Raw genomic sequence first — 16,893 nt, 5'->3', positions numbered from 1 at the left:
CTTTTAACAGTGTGATATGTTGTTTTTGTAAAATGTAAAAATCAAAACAAGAATCCATAGAGAGACATCATTTCCTATGGCAAAAACATGAGCTGTGATGACAAAATTGTTTATAATGAGGCAAAAAAAGTACTCAAGAAGTGGTTCTGCACTATATTTACATGCTTTTATCTCTGGGATGTGAGGAAATACTTTTCAGTCCCTTAGTAACCCAGGCGGGTGTTAAGCAACACATACTGTGGTAAACACTTTAAAATCAGCAGACCCATATTACAAAAGATGGTGAAGACTTTACTAGGAAGACTTGACTGTTCTAATCATACTCATTTCTGTTATATTCTGTATCAAAGAAATTCCACTAGATTAGAGTTTGCCAGATATTATACCAATATTTTAAAAGGGCAAAATCTTGACTCTATCAGAAGAAAAATAGGGGAAAAATTAAAGTGAGATTCAACTAATAAAATAATTAGCATACAGTAATACAAAAAATATCAGTCAGAAATTTTACAGAAAATACATTTTATCAGACAAACCTGATTTCATCCCAGGTATTCTCAAACTCTGTTTTTTGAATATATGTGTCATGCAGCATAGACATTTTCCTCTAACACACCTTATTTAGAGTCACATGACATCAAGAATAAAAAAATCAACATTCTATGGGCAAACACACTTGACTTGGGTTAGGAACTTTCTGACTGACAAGATCTCAGGAAGCCATCAGTGGAGAAATCATTATGTGTGCTTTAGGAATGTTATTAAGGATAATCCTAGACCTGCCACTGCTTATTATTTTCCTCAGCAAGATGGAAATAATTATAAAATCTCTTTTATTAAAATGTGCAGAATTGGTGGACTGGCAAATAAAGGTGAGAAAAAGCATAATCTGAAATGCTTAATATGTTTAAACTAGACTGGTATTGCTGAACCAAGTATGCAACAGCAACTTCAAAAATATAGGTATAAAGAGAGAGTTTTGTCATCCAAGGTCAGACAGAGCAGAGAGAAGGTGAATGCTTTACTCTCAGCACTGGCTGGTTGCTCTCATCAACAACTGACCTCCATTTATGTATTTAGAAGAGAATTGCAATTTTTCTAAATGCTACAGGAGTGTCACAGGAAGAGTAAGAAAATGCAAGACCCTCATAACCTTGGTATGATCAGAGAATTGTCCAGTCCTGTTGCTAAAAAGCCATATCCAAATGCCAGCCTGCCTGGAAAATAGAAACAGTGTCATGGAAAAAGAGAATTTCTGTGAGTACTTATCTGTGCTCAGAGAAACCAGATGCCAGGCTCCTGCTTCCTTACAGGTACAAACCTGCAAAAAGGAGGACAATATTGACTTCAAAGCTGGAGAAAAGTGTGGTACAACGGGAAACTGAACAAACTCAATGTTTAGCATGTCAAAGGGGAGCTTAAAATATGATGCAATTACAGTTTTATCGGCTTGTCCAAAGTGGAACAAAATGTTGTACGTCAAAACAAATATAATTTTTATCCCATCACTGGGGAGAGATTTAAGGAGATGGTTTACTTTGAAGGAAAGTTTGTGCATATAAACAGTATTTGGGATGACCAAACTACAGTCTATGGTTTTGTTACATGCTGTACCAAGATCCTTTAAATCAGAACAGCTGGTGCCATATGAACTACCCTCCAAAAACGTACTTCTCTGAGCGTCATTAAATAATGAATTTTTTTAAGCCCACACAAACACTTGGCTTTTTCCATCTCGTTTATCAATGATGAGTGTTTGCAAAGTCCAGGACTGAGCACTGGCTGTATTTCACTGGTGTGAGGGAGAAGCCAGGAAAAACATATCTCCTGGGGAGTATTCCCTGTTGTAAATTTATTTTTGACACATATAGGGTGGAATTGGGTTTCTGTGCTTGTTTTGATCTCTTTACAAATTCTTATTAAAGGGATGTCTTCCAGCTCCACAGAACAGCATATCCTGTTCCAGTCCTGAATCTGTGGGTGAGTTCCACAGCCAGAAGTGTGGGGCAGTGGGAGAAACACACAAGTGCCTCAAAGACTCAGCAAGCAGCAGCCCAGTTCTTTGCTCAATACGTAAATATTTGCATGGTTGAGCTGTGCTCCACGGCGGATGAAAACCATGTATTTTTTTCATGGCACTCAGTCGCGCTCAGCGTTGTTCATCCAAGGCACAACCCATTGGCACAGACTCAGTCAGAGACACTCTTTGCTTTCACTGGTGGGCTCTGTTCCAGGGTGGCCCCATGACCATCACCAGGTGATACTTTGGAGGTGGTGCAGTGCTGTCCTGCTACACTTTGCCTGAGCAGAAAAACGCGTTCTGAGCCGGCACTGTCCATCCTGGCTACATGTGTTCAGGGAATTTCCCTCTGTGTTTTTGGCTCACTTTTGGTTTGGGTTTCATTCCGGTTCTTTTGGTGGGGAGGGAGAATAAAAGAAAATTTTACCTTTCTAACTACCCCGTTGTCTCTTTTGACAAGCAAGGCAACAGGCACAGCATTACTTAACTATGTTATGGTTTCTCCTCCTCGGTGTCCAAATTTCTAGTGTCTTTGCACTGTCCTTCAGCTGTGAGGCCAGCTCAACAACAGAAGTTGGAGCATTTGCAGTTTTATTTCTGTTGCCAAGCTCCCTGTTCATTGTGGGAGGATTCCATTTGCAACCAGATATGATTTTCCTCTTTGTTAAGAAATAGTCCTGGCAATAAACTGTTTGAGTCATGTTTCTGTTTGCTTGACTTCTCCCGTAATAATATTATCCAAAACTTGATTCACCAGATAATCTCACAAGACAGGATTTCAGATGTTTAAAGAAAAAAAGATATTTTCTTGTTTTTTTAATTTTGACCTAAGAAAGCTCAGAATTGAAAGACTCATGCTGTATTTTGCTTCAGTCGAGGGTAGAGAGCAAAAAACTTCTACAAAAAGGTATATTCCTTAGAAGTTTAATCTGCAACATGACTGATCACAGCTTGTTTTAGTTGGGAGGAATATGGCAGCATCATTATTAGTAGTGAGGTGTGTCTCACCATTTCTCAGAACCATCATTTTACCTCTGAATGACCAGAATGATTCTTTCATGTGTATTCAAATTCACATTCAGGAATGTAACCAAGAAAAATAATTAAGACATCCTATACAGACTCTTTCATACGTGTCCCACATCATATGAGTTGAAACGACTCAAGATGTCATCTGGTCAAATGTTATTCTTCAAGACAAGATTAATTGTAACTGTATTAGTCCTTAAATCTCAAATTTTCTTCAATACAGGTTAAGTTGTGATTAACACACTGGAAAAGGTAGGCATAGCTGCTATTTTAGAAATCTAGTATATTTTCATCATGTTTTTGTAGATTCTTGGTGGAGAGAGGAGGAGGGCTTGTAATGCATGAGAGATGAAATCACAGCCTAGGGTCCCACCATCCTAAATGCTGTATGCAACTCTACTCTCACAAATATATTTCCAAACTGTTGCAATTTAAATAGAAGAAAGGAAATAATGCACTGTGAACAAATCAATATGTCAGTACTGGATAGCATTATGTGCAGTCATTTTTAGCCAAAATTTTCTGAGACCTTCCTAATTTGGAAAGAAAGCTTATGAGAAAAATGGCAGCTAGTACTTGGCATCCAGAATGGCATCATGGAGGCTGGAGTAAACATTGTATCAGTAAACGAGAGATTTCAAAATTAGGATTAGGTTATGATGAATCTTGAGAGTGAAGACCGAGAATTTACCCTTAATCTAATAATGAAGACAGTGGAGAGACACAGAAAGCAAGGGACAATGCTAAGGTCTTGTGCTAAGAGAAAGTGCAAATAATCTCTTGTGTTTGGCATGGAAATTAGACGGACAGAAGTGCATTTGCCAAAGATAGAGAAAAGGAAATAATGGGTACATACTTCTATAAGTAAGTTTTACTGTATGAGAGGAAAGTCAATAGTTTTTACAGAAAACTCAAAGGACTTTTAAAGTTAGGAGTTAAGGACCAAACTGACTGATGATGAGTTTTCATCCACAGTGGAAGTCTCTCCTTAAACCACTATTCAATTACATCTGTTGCAATTTTTGTTCAGTTATTTTTTGCTTCCATATGTATCTAGGCAACACCTAGAATAATATTATTCTCTAAAAAAACTTCTAAAATCCAGTGGTTCATTGCAACATGTTGCAACGTTTCCATATACAGATTTCATACACACACAGATATAAACTTGTTTACAAAACTCAAACCATGCAGATGTGTGTTCAGATGCAAATTAAACAATTTTTAAGCAAATTTTTTTACTCAAATTATTCTTCTTCTGGTTGCTACTTCTTTCAGTCAGAATTCAGCCAGAAATAAGTGTGTAAATCTAGATGTGCATGTATAATTTTTTTTAACAGAGAGTCATAACATTATCACAGTAATCATCTCCTTATGAAAGCATTATGAATGGCAAAGAGATAATAAGAAGCTATTTGTGATGTGGTATATTAGAATTATAGTAAAAGTTAATAAGACCATCATATCAAAGGTTACACTGTAAAGTGTAGGAGAGGGAATTCTCTTACTTCATTCAAGAAACACAGCAGAACTGTGAGCATAATTTACATTTTAGGTTTATATTAAAAAATTTGGTTAATCTCATTTGTCTAATGAAGTCGCAGTTATATTTTTGAGTAAATAAAGTCACGTAGGGGAATTGCTGCTATTTTAACAAATGTATCCTACAGAAGAGATCACAATTTTAATTACCTCAAGATGTTTAGAAATATTTCCTTTTAATTAAAAATCAGAGGATCTAATGGCAGTGGTATGCCTAAAGAACCCAGGGAAATCATTTGTTGATCTGTGGTTGCTATGAGAATACTCAGAACTATTAGCCTGTCTGTGAATTAACATATAGCTATGTAAACTATAAATGCTTTGAAAAGCTTTAAGTTTCATGCAAACTCTATTTTGATGCATACACCCTCTCTGATTACTGAAGTAATGTGTTTTAAATTATTGCATTGTACTGTTTCCAGACCTTGAAGGCAAACTCTGTCTAAACCCCTTCCTTATGAACTTCCCTACGTGTACACCTATGCAAACTCTGCCCTGCCTCATGCAGGTTACACTGTGTGTGTGTGTGGCACTGCAAGCAAGTCAGCATTTAAACCACACAAAAAAAAGCCCAACACCGAATAGTCCATAGTAAGCAGTGGTCTCTGAACCAAAGGTTTTCTGTTTATAAAGCTGAAAGAAGCAGTGGGCAGCCCCCCATGTGTAGGAAGCTGCCTCCACAGCACCAGGGGTCTGCACTGGCTGACACTGTGCATGCAGGAATCTAGGGGCAGAAGACTCAGGATAACAGCTCCTTAAAAACCTCCTCTAGCTGAGCCATAGCATAGGACAGGCCACATTCATGCATCTTCTGCTGGACTAACTGTTTGGGAAATGTCTTGTTTCTTTGTCTTCAAACTTCATGAGGTTTGCGAGTGATGGGGTGTAAAACTGGTTAAATCTGGCAAAGATCACAGGTATGGGTTAAATCTGAGCAACAGAGGTGTGCATTTTGTAAGAGTCACAAGGGGAATACTAAAAAGACAAGCTGTGGTCTTCCTCCCAGCAGAAGCATAAAGCCTTAGCATGGCCTGAACCCCACGACCCCAGCCATAGGGTTTGACAGCACCTGCCCATCCCCAGCAGTCCAGACAAGTAAAGCATCTGCAGAGGCTCAGGCCGAAACATCTGCATGTCAGCCCACAAACACAGCTTACCGTGTGTTACCAACTTACCAAAACAGCCTGAGATTCAAGAGAAGGGCTTCTGATGAAAGCAGAGGAACAGTGTATGCAAAAACCTTCTTATTTGTAGCACAGCATGACCAGAAGCAGATTTATAATTGCATTAAATTGTTTACACAGCAAAGCAACAACTGACGCAGCTGTTTCCTCCTCCCACTTGTCAAATTCTATTTTTATTTTTTTTGGCTATTTCAACATTTTGGTCATTTTAATGAAATACATTTTACCACATTGCTTTACTGCCTTCCTTGATTTGCCTCATGATTTAAAGATACTGTGAATTTATTAAAGTCCTAAATATGGATAAATTGGCATGTGTACCATAATGTCTTCCTCAGTACTGAAAGAAATAGGGATTTATAGACAGAATTCATCCCTTTCAGAGAGTTCTGCAGAACACAGGAAGAAAGCCCTGTTTAGAGCTGCCACTTTGCAAAACTCAGTAATGCCCTCCAACAGCATTACACCAGCAGTTCAGTATGATGAAGCAAAGTCCTGCCTTGCCTACCACCTCTCTTAAAAATATTCCTATCTCCAGGAAACAACATCTCAGAAAGCACCATCCATCTGTTGCCAGCTGGCATTTTTGTCTTGGTAGAAGAGCCAGAAGACAGATACAAAGGCTGAAAATCAAGATTTTTATTTGTCTGTAATTTTGGTCCAATTTGAACAATTACTGTCGGTTTGTTTCTTTTTCAATTTCCCACAAACAATTTCTCATAAAATCAGCTACAGTGCTACATACCATTCCAGAAATCATGTTCCAGAATCTTCCTTCTTCTTTGGAACTGGCTTACTGTTGTGTTACAGAATCTCAGAAGCTTTGGGTGAAATGTGGACATGAGAGAAGGTTGTTCAGCCCCTTTCTTGTGTCTTCCCTCCATCATTTGTATACTCCTTCCTTTCTATAAGCTTACCTTCCTGTCCTACAGCAAGGTAAGAGGGTAGAGTCATATCCATTGTTGTCAGTGGAACATACTAGTGGCCAACAGCTCATGTAGCTTGGCTCTAGTCTTTCTTTCAGTTGGGTTTCTTCTGCTGTCACCTTAATCCATCCTGTCACACCCCACTCCAACCCTCTAAATTCCCAACACGAGGCATCTGTACATGTTGTGTAATGAGGTGGTCCTGTGGGAACATTATGCCTCAGATTAGGTGACAAGCACACACCTGTAAGCCTGCCTGGGTGCAGGGGACCAAGACATTTTGGTTCATGTGTTGGTGAAAGAGTACTTGCACTGAGGTGGTCTGAAATGAACTCACCAGGACGTGTAGCTCCCTGAGTCAGTGTGTCAGCCTGGATTCCTGCACTGAACCCGTATTCCGTGTCGGGAGCTCTCATGTCTGATCTATACGAAGCAGAAAAACAAGTAATTCAGTCACTATAGGGTTAACCAAACTACAGAGATGTCACAAAACCATTGGAGTCAGGGAGCCACAGCTCTTCAGCTACTAGCCCAGAGACTTGAGTATGTGACATCAAGCACAAGACACTTGACATCTTGTCTTGTTTTATTTTACATCTGAACAAATCCTCTTCAACCTGATGCCCACAGCTCCCCTCTCATCCCACAGCACTCTACCTGTTTTCCCTATTTTCCTCTGCTCCACTCTGTCCCCTATTCTCCTCCCCATAAACATCGGTCTGTTCTGCCACTCCAAATGCCACTGTACTTTTTGGCACGGTCAAATTAACACACTGAAAACCCTTCTTTGACTCAACTGCACTTAGGGGCTCCTTTTCTTCCTTTCCTGGCTCTGGGATTTTGCCAATGGAACAATTTGCATTGACACAGGAGTACCATTGTCCCCTGGAGTCAGTAGGTATGAGGTGGCCTGTGCCCTTCTCAACTGCCAGGCATGTGAGAGCATTAATCTGTTTGTAGCTTAACTCTTCACTAGGTGCTGTATTTGCTACAGTTTCCCCAAAGAGCCAGAGACAACAGTAGCATAAGTTGACATAAGTCAACCCATGAAGAAGCCATTGCCATTTTTCTTTCTACTTCCACCCACTGTGAGTAGCTAGCTAAGGAAGAGCCTCCTAAATGTCCCTCTGCAAATACAGAGCAACCCTATTACAGATCTTCCTAATAGGAGGATTTGTACAGGCACATTGAGCTAAATTATGTAATCACATTTGAAAAAATCTAAGCTCTCACAGGTTAAGTGTCTGTACTGAATGGCAATGGAAGCATAACCACCACAAGAAGGGTTTTTCAGCATCTTAAAGGAGCTGATGACTTGGGCTAAGAGTATATAAATTGATAGTTTCTATGGCAAGATGCTTTTTTATCCAAGATAAAGGTCAAACACATCTGGAAGACATAATAGCTGTATCCTATAGAGACTACATCAACTATCTCGCTGCCAAAATCCACTATAAACAGGCACAAAGGGCCAATCTGCTGATTTTCCCAGCTGTCATTGGTTTATTTAAGGGGCTAAGTCAGTTTTCAATTATTGTTCTGTTAAGAAAAAATGAAATCTATTGTGTAAGCTCTGTGCCAAATTACCATTGCTGCATGCTACAATTTCTTGAGTTCTGAAAAGTGTAGTTTCTGTTCTGCTTATCTCCTTGGACTATATATAATTATTAAATGGTCCCTAAAATCTTTTAGTCATTTTACACAACAAGACAAACACATTCGCTTGAAATAGTTACAGAAAGAAATCTGCTTTAAGTGAGATGAGCATTTGCTCTCCCAATCTAAACTGTCCAATGCACCTTTTAAACATACCAGTATTCATTTGTACTTTATTTTTGAAGTGCTAAACTAACTCACTGCAATCACATTACTCAAAACTGCTTGTCACAACTATGCATGGAAAAGGTTTTATATGCAAGAGTACAAATATAAGCAGACGTATATGTTATGAACAAGAGAGGTGCAGGGCTTGATGATAAGAGCCAGCCTGCAGACAGACACATCCAAACCCCTGCTCCTCTCTCCATCCCTAATTCAGGATGGGAATGGACACCCAAGAGACTGCAAAGTCCAGAGCCCCCCTTTGCAGGTGAGGTGGAGCCTTTATACCCATGCTGCCGGCAAGGAGGTGACACTCTCCTGCACGGTACTGTCTCTGGAAAGGTGAGGACAGCATCCAGCTCCCTCTTAGCAGGAGCAGTTTGAGATGCACTTCCCAGGCAAGAGTCTTCACTACTTATTTCTGAACATCTTTGGAGTCCCTCCTGTTGAAACCAGGCCTGCATGCACCCCAAGGGGTCAGAAGCAAAGCTACAGCTCAAACAGTAGAAGTTTAGACTTGGTACGTGGATCCCCACCACTTCCATGCTTCTCAAACCCCCAGCTCAAAACCTGCCATGATTTCCTTGGCTGAAGCTGAGCAGGAGAGTGTGGTCAACTGCACAATTGCATCACATCTTCAGTGACCAGGGTCTCCTGCAGTTGCTGCAACTGAAAGTGCTATCAGTTTATATTCACCAGCCTGGATACTTCTTGTGTTTAAAATAAAAGTTCTAACAGTCTCAGTCTGATATTGGTTTGCTACTTTCATTAATCACCTTTAAAGTAACACACTGCTTGAGAGCTTAAAAATTAGAAAAGTAGTACTAAATGCAGAGAAGTGTTAAAAAGACTGGACTGGCAGCAGCTGGTTTGATGGACAGGTAGGAGGTGAAGGACAGCATCAGAGGTTGGTTTGTCTTTATTTCTGGAATCAGAGCAAGTGAGAAACTTCTTTTGCACAAGCAATTTTATTCTTTGGAGAGATAAAGTAAAGAAATAGAAATAAAGAAGATATGCAACAAAGAGTCAAATTAACTTTTACTTGTAATTTATTCCACTAATTAAATGAAGAGATAACATTTGGTCATAAAGCTGCATCACAGAAAGTTTGCTAGGGAATTTTGCTAGGGATTGTTGCTAGCAATTTACAGCACTTGGCTGTGCAGTAGCTGCCTTCAAACTTACTTGCTCATGGCCTCCACTTAATTTAGGCTTTAATGGACTTTTCTTTACCCACAAAATTTAACTGCTTGACCAGCGTGTAGATACCCAGAATGCATGAATGCACTGCTATCTATATAAGGAACACACTGATACATATATGTTTCTCTCTATATATAAACTTTCTACTAAGTACTGATCAACCTCTCTCTAGTCTTTGGCTACACTTTGCTAAAGTAGAACAAACTGGACATGGACAGTATGTTTATAAAAACCTTTTTCTGATCTTTTCCCTTTTTATAGACTAGGTCAAGTTAAATATTTGTGAAAAAGATGATTCAGCTCCTTTATTTACACAAAACCTCTGTAGATCATCAGAGGTGGAGGACAGTGAAGTGCCTGTCTTATGAGGTGATTCACAGAGGATGATTTGTTTTCCTGGGAACTCTATGCAATTAGATTTGATAAGGTCTGGATTCAGTTCCAGAAGAAAGGGGAGGATGGCTCCAACATGCAACAGGAGAGGCTCTGCTGAATCATCACATCTGAGACAATATCAAACCCAGACCACAACCAATATGTTGACTGGGACCTGTTTGAGCAGCAGGTGCATGTTAGTCAGCATCTACCAGGAATATTCACAAGTGCAGTCCCCAGTGTACTTCTCTGGGCACAACCCCAGCTCTTGAAAGACTTGGAAAATGCTGATTCCATGGCTGGAACATGTAGGTCTTCCTCAAATACAAGTCAGGCAGGGTGGGAAGAAAACTTGGGCTCAGTTTGCAATCTGGATATTGGCCAAAAAGCAATACACTGGGGTGGGGAAGGATGTGCAGGAGAAACAGATTTGATCACGGATTTTTGCTCTGTAAATAGTACCTGCATGAGAAAATCACAATCTGCAATAGTTCATCAGGCTATGAGCTGAGCAGCCCTCCATCTAGACCTGCACTCAGCACAGGGGGTTGGTGTCTGAACCAGCCTCTCCTGGCATTAGACATCGACTGAATGGTGCAACTGAGGGGTTCATCTTGAATGCCTTTATATGAATAGAAACAGATACTTGCAGGGTACAGTTCATTGCAGCTATTTTAAAAGTGTGTGATGGGGTGAGATGAACCCCATTTTCTGAAGACACTAACAAAAGTATTCACTTCCTGACTGGAATATTTGTTAGGGCAGATACCTGTAAGTCTACGTTCACATATCCCCATATCTGCTGCACTTGCACCCAAATGGCTCTGGTGAGATCCAAAAACAAGCCTGTGATTATTTACTTACAGCCATCATGGGGAGAAGGAAGAGTATCCCATGATGGACTGATGGTCCCTCCACCCGTGAAGCACCACTACTGAGAAAAAATATGATCATGAATCAGAGAGAGAGAAAGAAGATGGGACTAATAACAACATTACAGATTAGGTAATTTTTTTGCCTCAAGAAATGAAACTTTAGCCAAGAACTAAGATTTTTTGGATGGGGGGATATTTATTTAATTATGTCCTACACTGGATATTAGACACATCAGTCAAATGGCAAGTTCTGCAGGAAACATCCTGTTTATCCAGAGTCTAACACAAGAGAGATGAAGCATTACCATTCCTCCTTAAGCTGTGTAATAGACAAAAGCGAAAAAGGAATCTAGCATGTACCTGCCAGTGAAAGGTGCCTCAGCAGACTCCGAGGTTAAGCCTCTGCTGGTAAATCAAGCAAGTTCAGAAAGGCTGTGAGCCTCTCCAGCCAGCTGGCACAATTCAAGCCGTGTCTGGTGGTGACCTCAGTGCTCCTCGACTCTCCTCGACTCCTCGACAGGGCAGCAGCATGCAGACACCTCCCATGGGGAATGGCCTGGGAGCTGCAGTGGAGAGCTGGTTGTCGCTGCCACCCCAGCCCAGCCACTGCTCCAGCAGCTCAGCCCCCCTCAGCCAGGAGCTGTGCCCAGCATTGCCTCATTACCTGTAGGAATTTAACCTGCAGGTGAAACCATGCATTCAGGAAGAAAGAATAAAAATCAAAATCATACTTTGGCCTTTAGATAAAGCAAAAAAAGATTTAAGCAACCAATTTCAAAAATTAAGCAACCCATGGCATATTGGCTTATTCTCTGAAAGTGGTGAAAAGGAAAACTTCTAATCTATAGAAATGCTCTTGAATTCATTGAGGTCATCAGAGACGGCAGAAGGTAAAGAGGATTGCCTTTAATAATGTGCAAACATGCCTCAGTTTCAGAGCTGGAAAAATATCCAGCACTCCAGATGGACAGCAAATTGAAAAACATTCTTTGTTTATATTTATTTGTTCAATTTCACGGTGTCCTTGGTTGGCCAGAGGAGCTACTGAGAGTAGTTTCTACTGTGTGGTGGTTAGAGTTAGGTTACACACACTTCCAGAAATTCAGCTGTCTGCCACTAATGAATTGTTCAGCATAGCTTGAGGGTAATGATGCAATTAGGAAAAGTAGGCCAAATCTGTCCCAGGTGAAACTCTACTGATGTCAGTGGCTTCATTTGGGATGATGTGCTTATTCCACTGTGTGTAGGGACAGTATGCAGAAAAAAGAGTCTTGCAAAAGGGCTTACATGGATTTCATTTGTCTTTTCTGATACTAATCCTGCATTCCACTGAATAAAATGTCAAAACACAACATTTGCATTGATGCAACAGTGCATTTCTGTGGGCCGACTCACAGGTTCAGGGCATTAATTCAGCAACTTGACCCAGTGAGTGACATCCCTGCCCATGGCAAGGGGGTTGGAACTAGGTGATCTCTAAGGTCCCTTCCAAGCCAAACCATTCTATGATTCTATTATTCTGTGATTCTATGCTTAGTAGTTATTTTGTATTTTTAACGGCGTCTTTTACAATTCTACCCATAAGCATATAAAATAACAGTTGTTCCATCCCTTGACAACATGCTAATTCTTTGAACTTGCAAAATTAAAATAAGTTCTTAAAGTCTTTGTTATCCCTGGCTCTTTCAGAAATGGAGTTTCTTCAGAGGAGCCCACAGTTAGTGCATGGCAGGCAAAAACAAGGATGAATTTTGCCTTCCCTTCTGAATAGGGCACTGTGTAAAACAAAGAAACAGACTTTCCTTGGCCAAAAGGCTTTTAAAATCTGTTCCATCACTTATTTAAAGATATATTGTATTGCAATGAAGTTACCAGGGCTTCATGACTGCTGTCCTAACAGCTAAGAAAGGAAATACAAACAAAACTGAAAACACAAACCAGCCATTTCACCCAGGTCACACAGGAAGTCTGTGTCAGAGCTTCCAAACCATTCTGATTCAGGGTTACTCAATTATTTGTTCCGGACTTTGCTGGAAAATTGTATTACTGTCCCTTTGGTAGAAAGAGAAGCCTTGATACAGGTCTTCCTGGCCAAAAAGTCTCTCCAAGCTGCATGAAGCATTGGCCTGCATTAGCAAGGGAGACATCAACATCTGAGACCAACAAAATCCAAGTAAATCATGTTCCTGGTCAAGATTTTGTCCAGAAACAATCAGTCCTGGTTGGTGTCTTAAAGAGTCATCCTTCCTCTTCTTGCTTTCTAAACAACGACAGCAATGAGGGCAAATTTATGACTCACAGGATAGTCCACTTGAAACTAATGTAAAGAGTACAACCTACAGTCCTTAGTTTTATAATTCCTGAAAAAAAAACCAGTGCTTTTTTAATGGATCTTCTTAAGTGTGATCTCTCAAATGATCTCTGCTAGTGGCTTGTAGCAACAGTTCCCCAGCTGTGCTGTTATTCATAAGTAACCATAGAAATTACAGTGCTGCCAAGTATGTGCTCTTTGTTTTTTTGCAGGGCTGAAATATGATGTTGTGATGTCTTTGCCCCTCCTGACTTAATTCTGAACTCACCCCCTGGCAGACCTGATGGAGAGGTGAAGATGAGGCTTGCTGTCATAGGAAAGCTCTGTCAACAGAGAGCTCATTCAACAATACCACTTCTGCCACTGGGTTGTTGGTGCATTTTCAGAAAGTCTGCAGCTAGAAATAGAATGTGGTAGAAAGTTATATCCTGTCATGCAGTAATTGCTATTTTTAATGAAAAATATTTTCTTTGTTTATTTCTGTTGAGATTGAACTGAAGCAGTGTTGTTATTTTTAGCCAAATGATTTGTTTTGGAAACAAAAAGTTGTAAAAAATCTCTCCTAACGGAACACTTTCAAGTTAATTATTGGACCACACGGTTTTTTCAGTTTTTGTGTGTAATTCTGTTCTTAGAATAGGATTCTTTGACTTTGAACTGGCATCCAGGATTTTTCAGTAACCAGCAGAGTGGCACGCTTCTAATAGACAGTATTAATCATGTGTTATGGTGGGATGAATCCTCTTTCTCCCCAGTCCTAGAGGGAAACAATTAGCTGAGACCAGACTCTTAACTTACAGGCAGCTACAGTTCAGTAAGAGAACCATTCATGATGGCTTACTGCTCATTTACTGGGCAATTTAAAGACTAAGAAACCTTAGTGTTCTGCTCTTTATTACCCTGGTTGCTTTTCTGCCACACACTGTACTGCCCATAATAGCCAGGTATCCATGGGCAATGGCAACCCAAAGTGCTCTTGTTTTTTGTTGACTGTGCTGCCCTACAGAAAAGGAGACTGCTTTTCATTTACCCAGAAGAATTTTGAGAACATCCACAATGTCTGGGGAAGTGTGCAGTGATTTCTGCAGGAGGGTTTCAGGGGGGAAATCACACAAGAGGACTTTCTAACTTGGCATGGCAGCAATAAAATAGTGCACACCAGACTCAGGTGTATCTGAGCACTTCTGGCTTATGATTAGTGTGGAAGGAAGTAACCCATGTATCTCTGCAATCAGAGTGAAAGTAACACCACCCTGGTCTTTTTCATCAAAATTAAATAAAAATAATAGATTGCACAGAAATGTATTGCTTCCTGCTGTCACCCTTTGAGGGTTCACTAATGCCTAGTTTGACATCTTCAGAGGAACCTTTTGTAAGGGGAAAAAAAATCTGATTTTAAATTTTGACTTGTAATTACCAGATATTCCATTCTGATGTGTGCCAAAAATATTGGATCACTGAAATGCTTGTATTCTGAAAAAAAAAAAAAAAGCACTTCATGTTGGTTCAAATAAGGAAATCATACAAATACCATAAAGACAAAACTGCCAACTCCAGATTCCAAATAAATTTAAAAGTCTATGTTTAGCTCCTACTATTTCTGTTTCAATTATAAAACATTTCTTGTTAAATACACACCATCATCTCAAATGCTACACTCAACATAGTTACTTGGAGCCTCATAATTCATCTTTGTTTTTAGTTTGCTCACAGATAAAGCAATGGCAAAGGACAGCAAGTAAATGATTCAGGCTGGTGTTTTTACAGGACCCTCACAGCTGCAGCACTAGGGATTGCTCTGGAAAAAATCCAAACTTGCCCAACTCCTGTTAAACAACTTCTCTTACAAAGACAAGTGTCAGATCTTAAGCAACCCTTTCCCTGATTTTTGGAACAGTAGAAGAGAAGGGGGTGAATCCTTAGTAGAGCAGAAGGAGTGGATTTTCTCAGTGGGCACATTGCATTAAGCGTTGCTTTGTGGCCATGAAGGGGAGAGTGAAAAGGATCACACCTTGAAAGAGAGAGATGTTTAACTTAAATGCCAGGCCTGGATGTTACTAGGGGTATTAGGCTATTGGATGTTTTTATCCTGACTATTTGGATTTTTAGGACAGATTTGCAATTCCCTAATTGCACATTAGAAACAGAAGTGTTTCCATCTTCTAATAAACTCTAAACTTCTTTCCAGAATCCTTTCAAACCGTTCAGCATATGTGCCCTGCCACAGAGCATTTCAAATTTACCTGTAGCCTGGATTGCGGAAGTGAAACAGGGAGGGGAAATGAAGAAATATGATTCAGTCCCACTTGGGGTAAAGAACAGTGGTCTGAAAAACAGAGGGGTTTAGTTTTATTTTATTTTAAATAGAAAAACCAGCATTTTTAGTAGCTTGTAGAAAAAGAAATCAAATTGATGGAAAATCTGGATGGACAGTGGCGATATGGGCCCAGACTGCCCGTTTTCCCTCAGGCTCGTGCCAAGGTGTGAAGGTGTCCAGGTGTCAGCAAAATCACTCAACACTAGCAGAGGAATGTCTTTGCTTTACCACTCTGTCACATGCATGGTGCTTTTCCAAGCTGAAGGGAAGTTAGACTCATCAAACCTGAACTTAGCTAGCACCAATTTGGCTGAACGAGAATTGGTTCCTTGCCTGGTATAATTAAACGGGCTCTCATAGGATGAAGTTAGGAAAAAAGGAAATTTAAACTGGAATACTATTTATACCCCTAAAATGAGGTAGGATGTGAAGCAGTCCCATAAGGAAAGAAGCTGTTTCTTGTGTCCAAAGTCTTCCAGAACTGGACCACACAAAATCCTAAGTACTTCTCCCAGGAGAAGTCATCTACTGGTGGGAAGATGGAAGGGATGAAGTAATATAAAATAGATATTAAACCCCTCTTTGAGGTACAAGGAGGGAGGTATATATCCTCAGTAGAGAGAAAAAGCCAGGCACAGGGGTTAGAGGTTACCTCCAAAAAAGTCAGCTATAACTGACTAGTAATCTAAGTTCTTAAGTGTGATGTGGAAATCTCTCATTCAGCTGCAGTTAATCCTGGAAACAGCTAAGTTTTACTGGTAGCTTGCTTTCTCTGTAAAGCCTCCCACATGCACATCTATTCTTGCCTCAACACAACAGCTTGAGGCAAAGCCCAGCCAGGAGCCCTATAAGGCTGCAGGACTAATTGAAAACCCTCACACAAATTAAAAAAAAAAAAAAAAAGGGAAGAAAATCAGCCCACTTTTCTCATTTCCAAGCCCAATTTGTAGTCACCAGGATATGATCTAAGAGGCCAGTGTTGGCTCAACCTTCTCTTCCTCCAACTGTTCTTTAAGAGTCATCTCTGAGTTGAGCCTTTGAAAAGCAAGTGTCTGTGCTCAGGACACAAGTCCAGATGATGCCCCTGAACAGGATGACAGCGAATTCCAGTGGCTGTGGTGCAGTTCCCAAGAAAGGCTGTGTGTAAGGACTCCAGTGCTCAGCAGTTCCTGGTGCCTGGCTGTGGCACTGGGCACATGTCACCCTCCACAAGCCCCGCTCTGTGGTGCCAGCCCAGCACACACCATCTGCAGCCCTGTCCTGGACATAAAAGCCTTTAACCAACACAGT

The 16,893-nt window shown here is 40.3% G+C and overlaps 1 long non-coding RNA gene across 1 annotated transcript; it reads right to left on the bottom strand.

The window, feature by feature from the left end:
* Window positions 1-1,217: 1,217 nt before the first annotated feature.
* LOC127476041 (uncharacterized) lies at window positions 1,218-11,447 on the bottom strand. Its single transcript, XR_007906458.1, has 3 exons — window positions 11,336-11,447; window positions 7,039-7,124; window positions 1,218-1,321 (listed from the first exon to the last, which is right to left on the bottom strand). It is a non-coding gene; the product is annotated as an uncharacterized LOC127476041 (long non-coding RNA).
* Window positions 11,448-16,893: the final 5,446 nt, after the last annotated feature.

Source organism: Manacus candei, unplaced genomic scaffold (genome assembly GCF_025592945.1).
Source record: "Manacus candei isolate 608988 ecotype Guabito, Panama unplaced genomic scaffold, ASM2559294v1 h1tg000048l, whole genome shotgun sequence".
NCBI lineage: Eukaryota > Metazoa > Chordata > Aves > Passeriformes > Pipridae > Manacus > Manacus candei.
The sequence above is the reverse complement of the archived record's forward strand: the minus strand, read 5'-3'. Positions and strand labels throughout refer to the sequence as shown.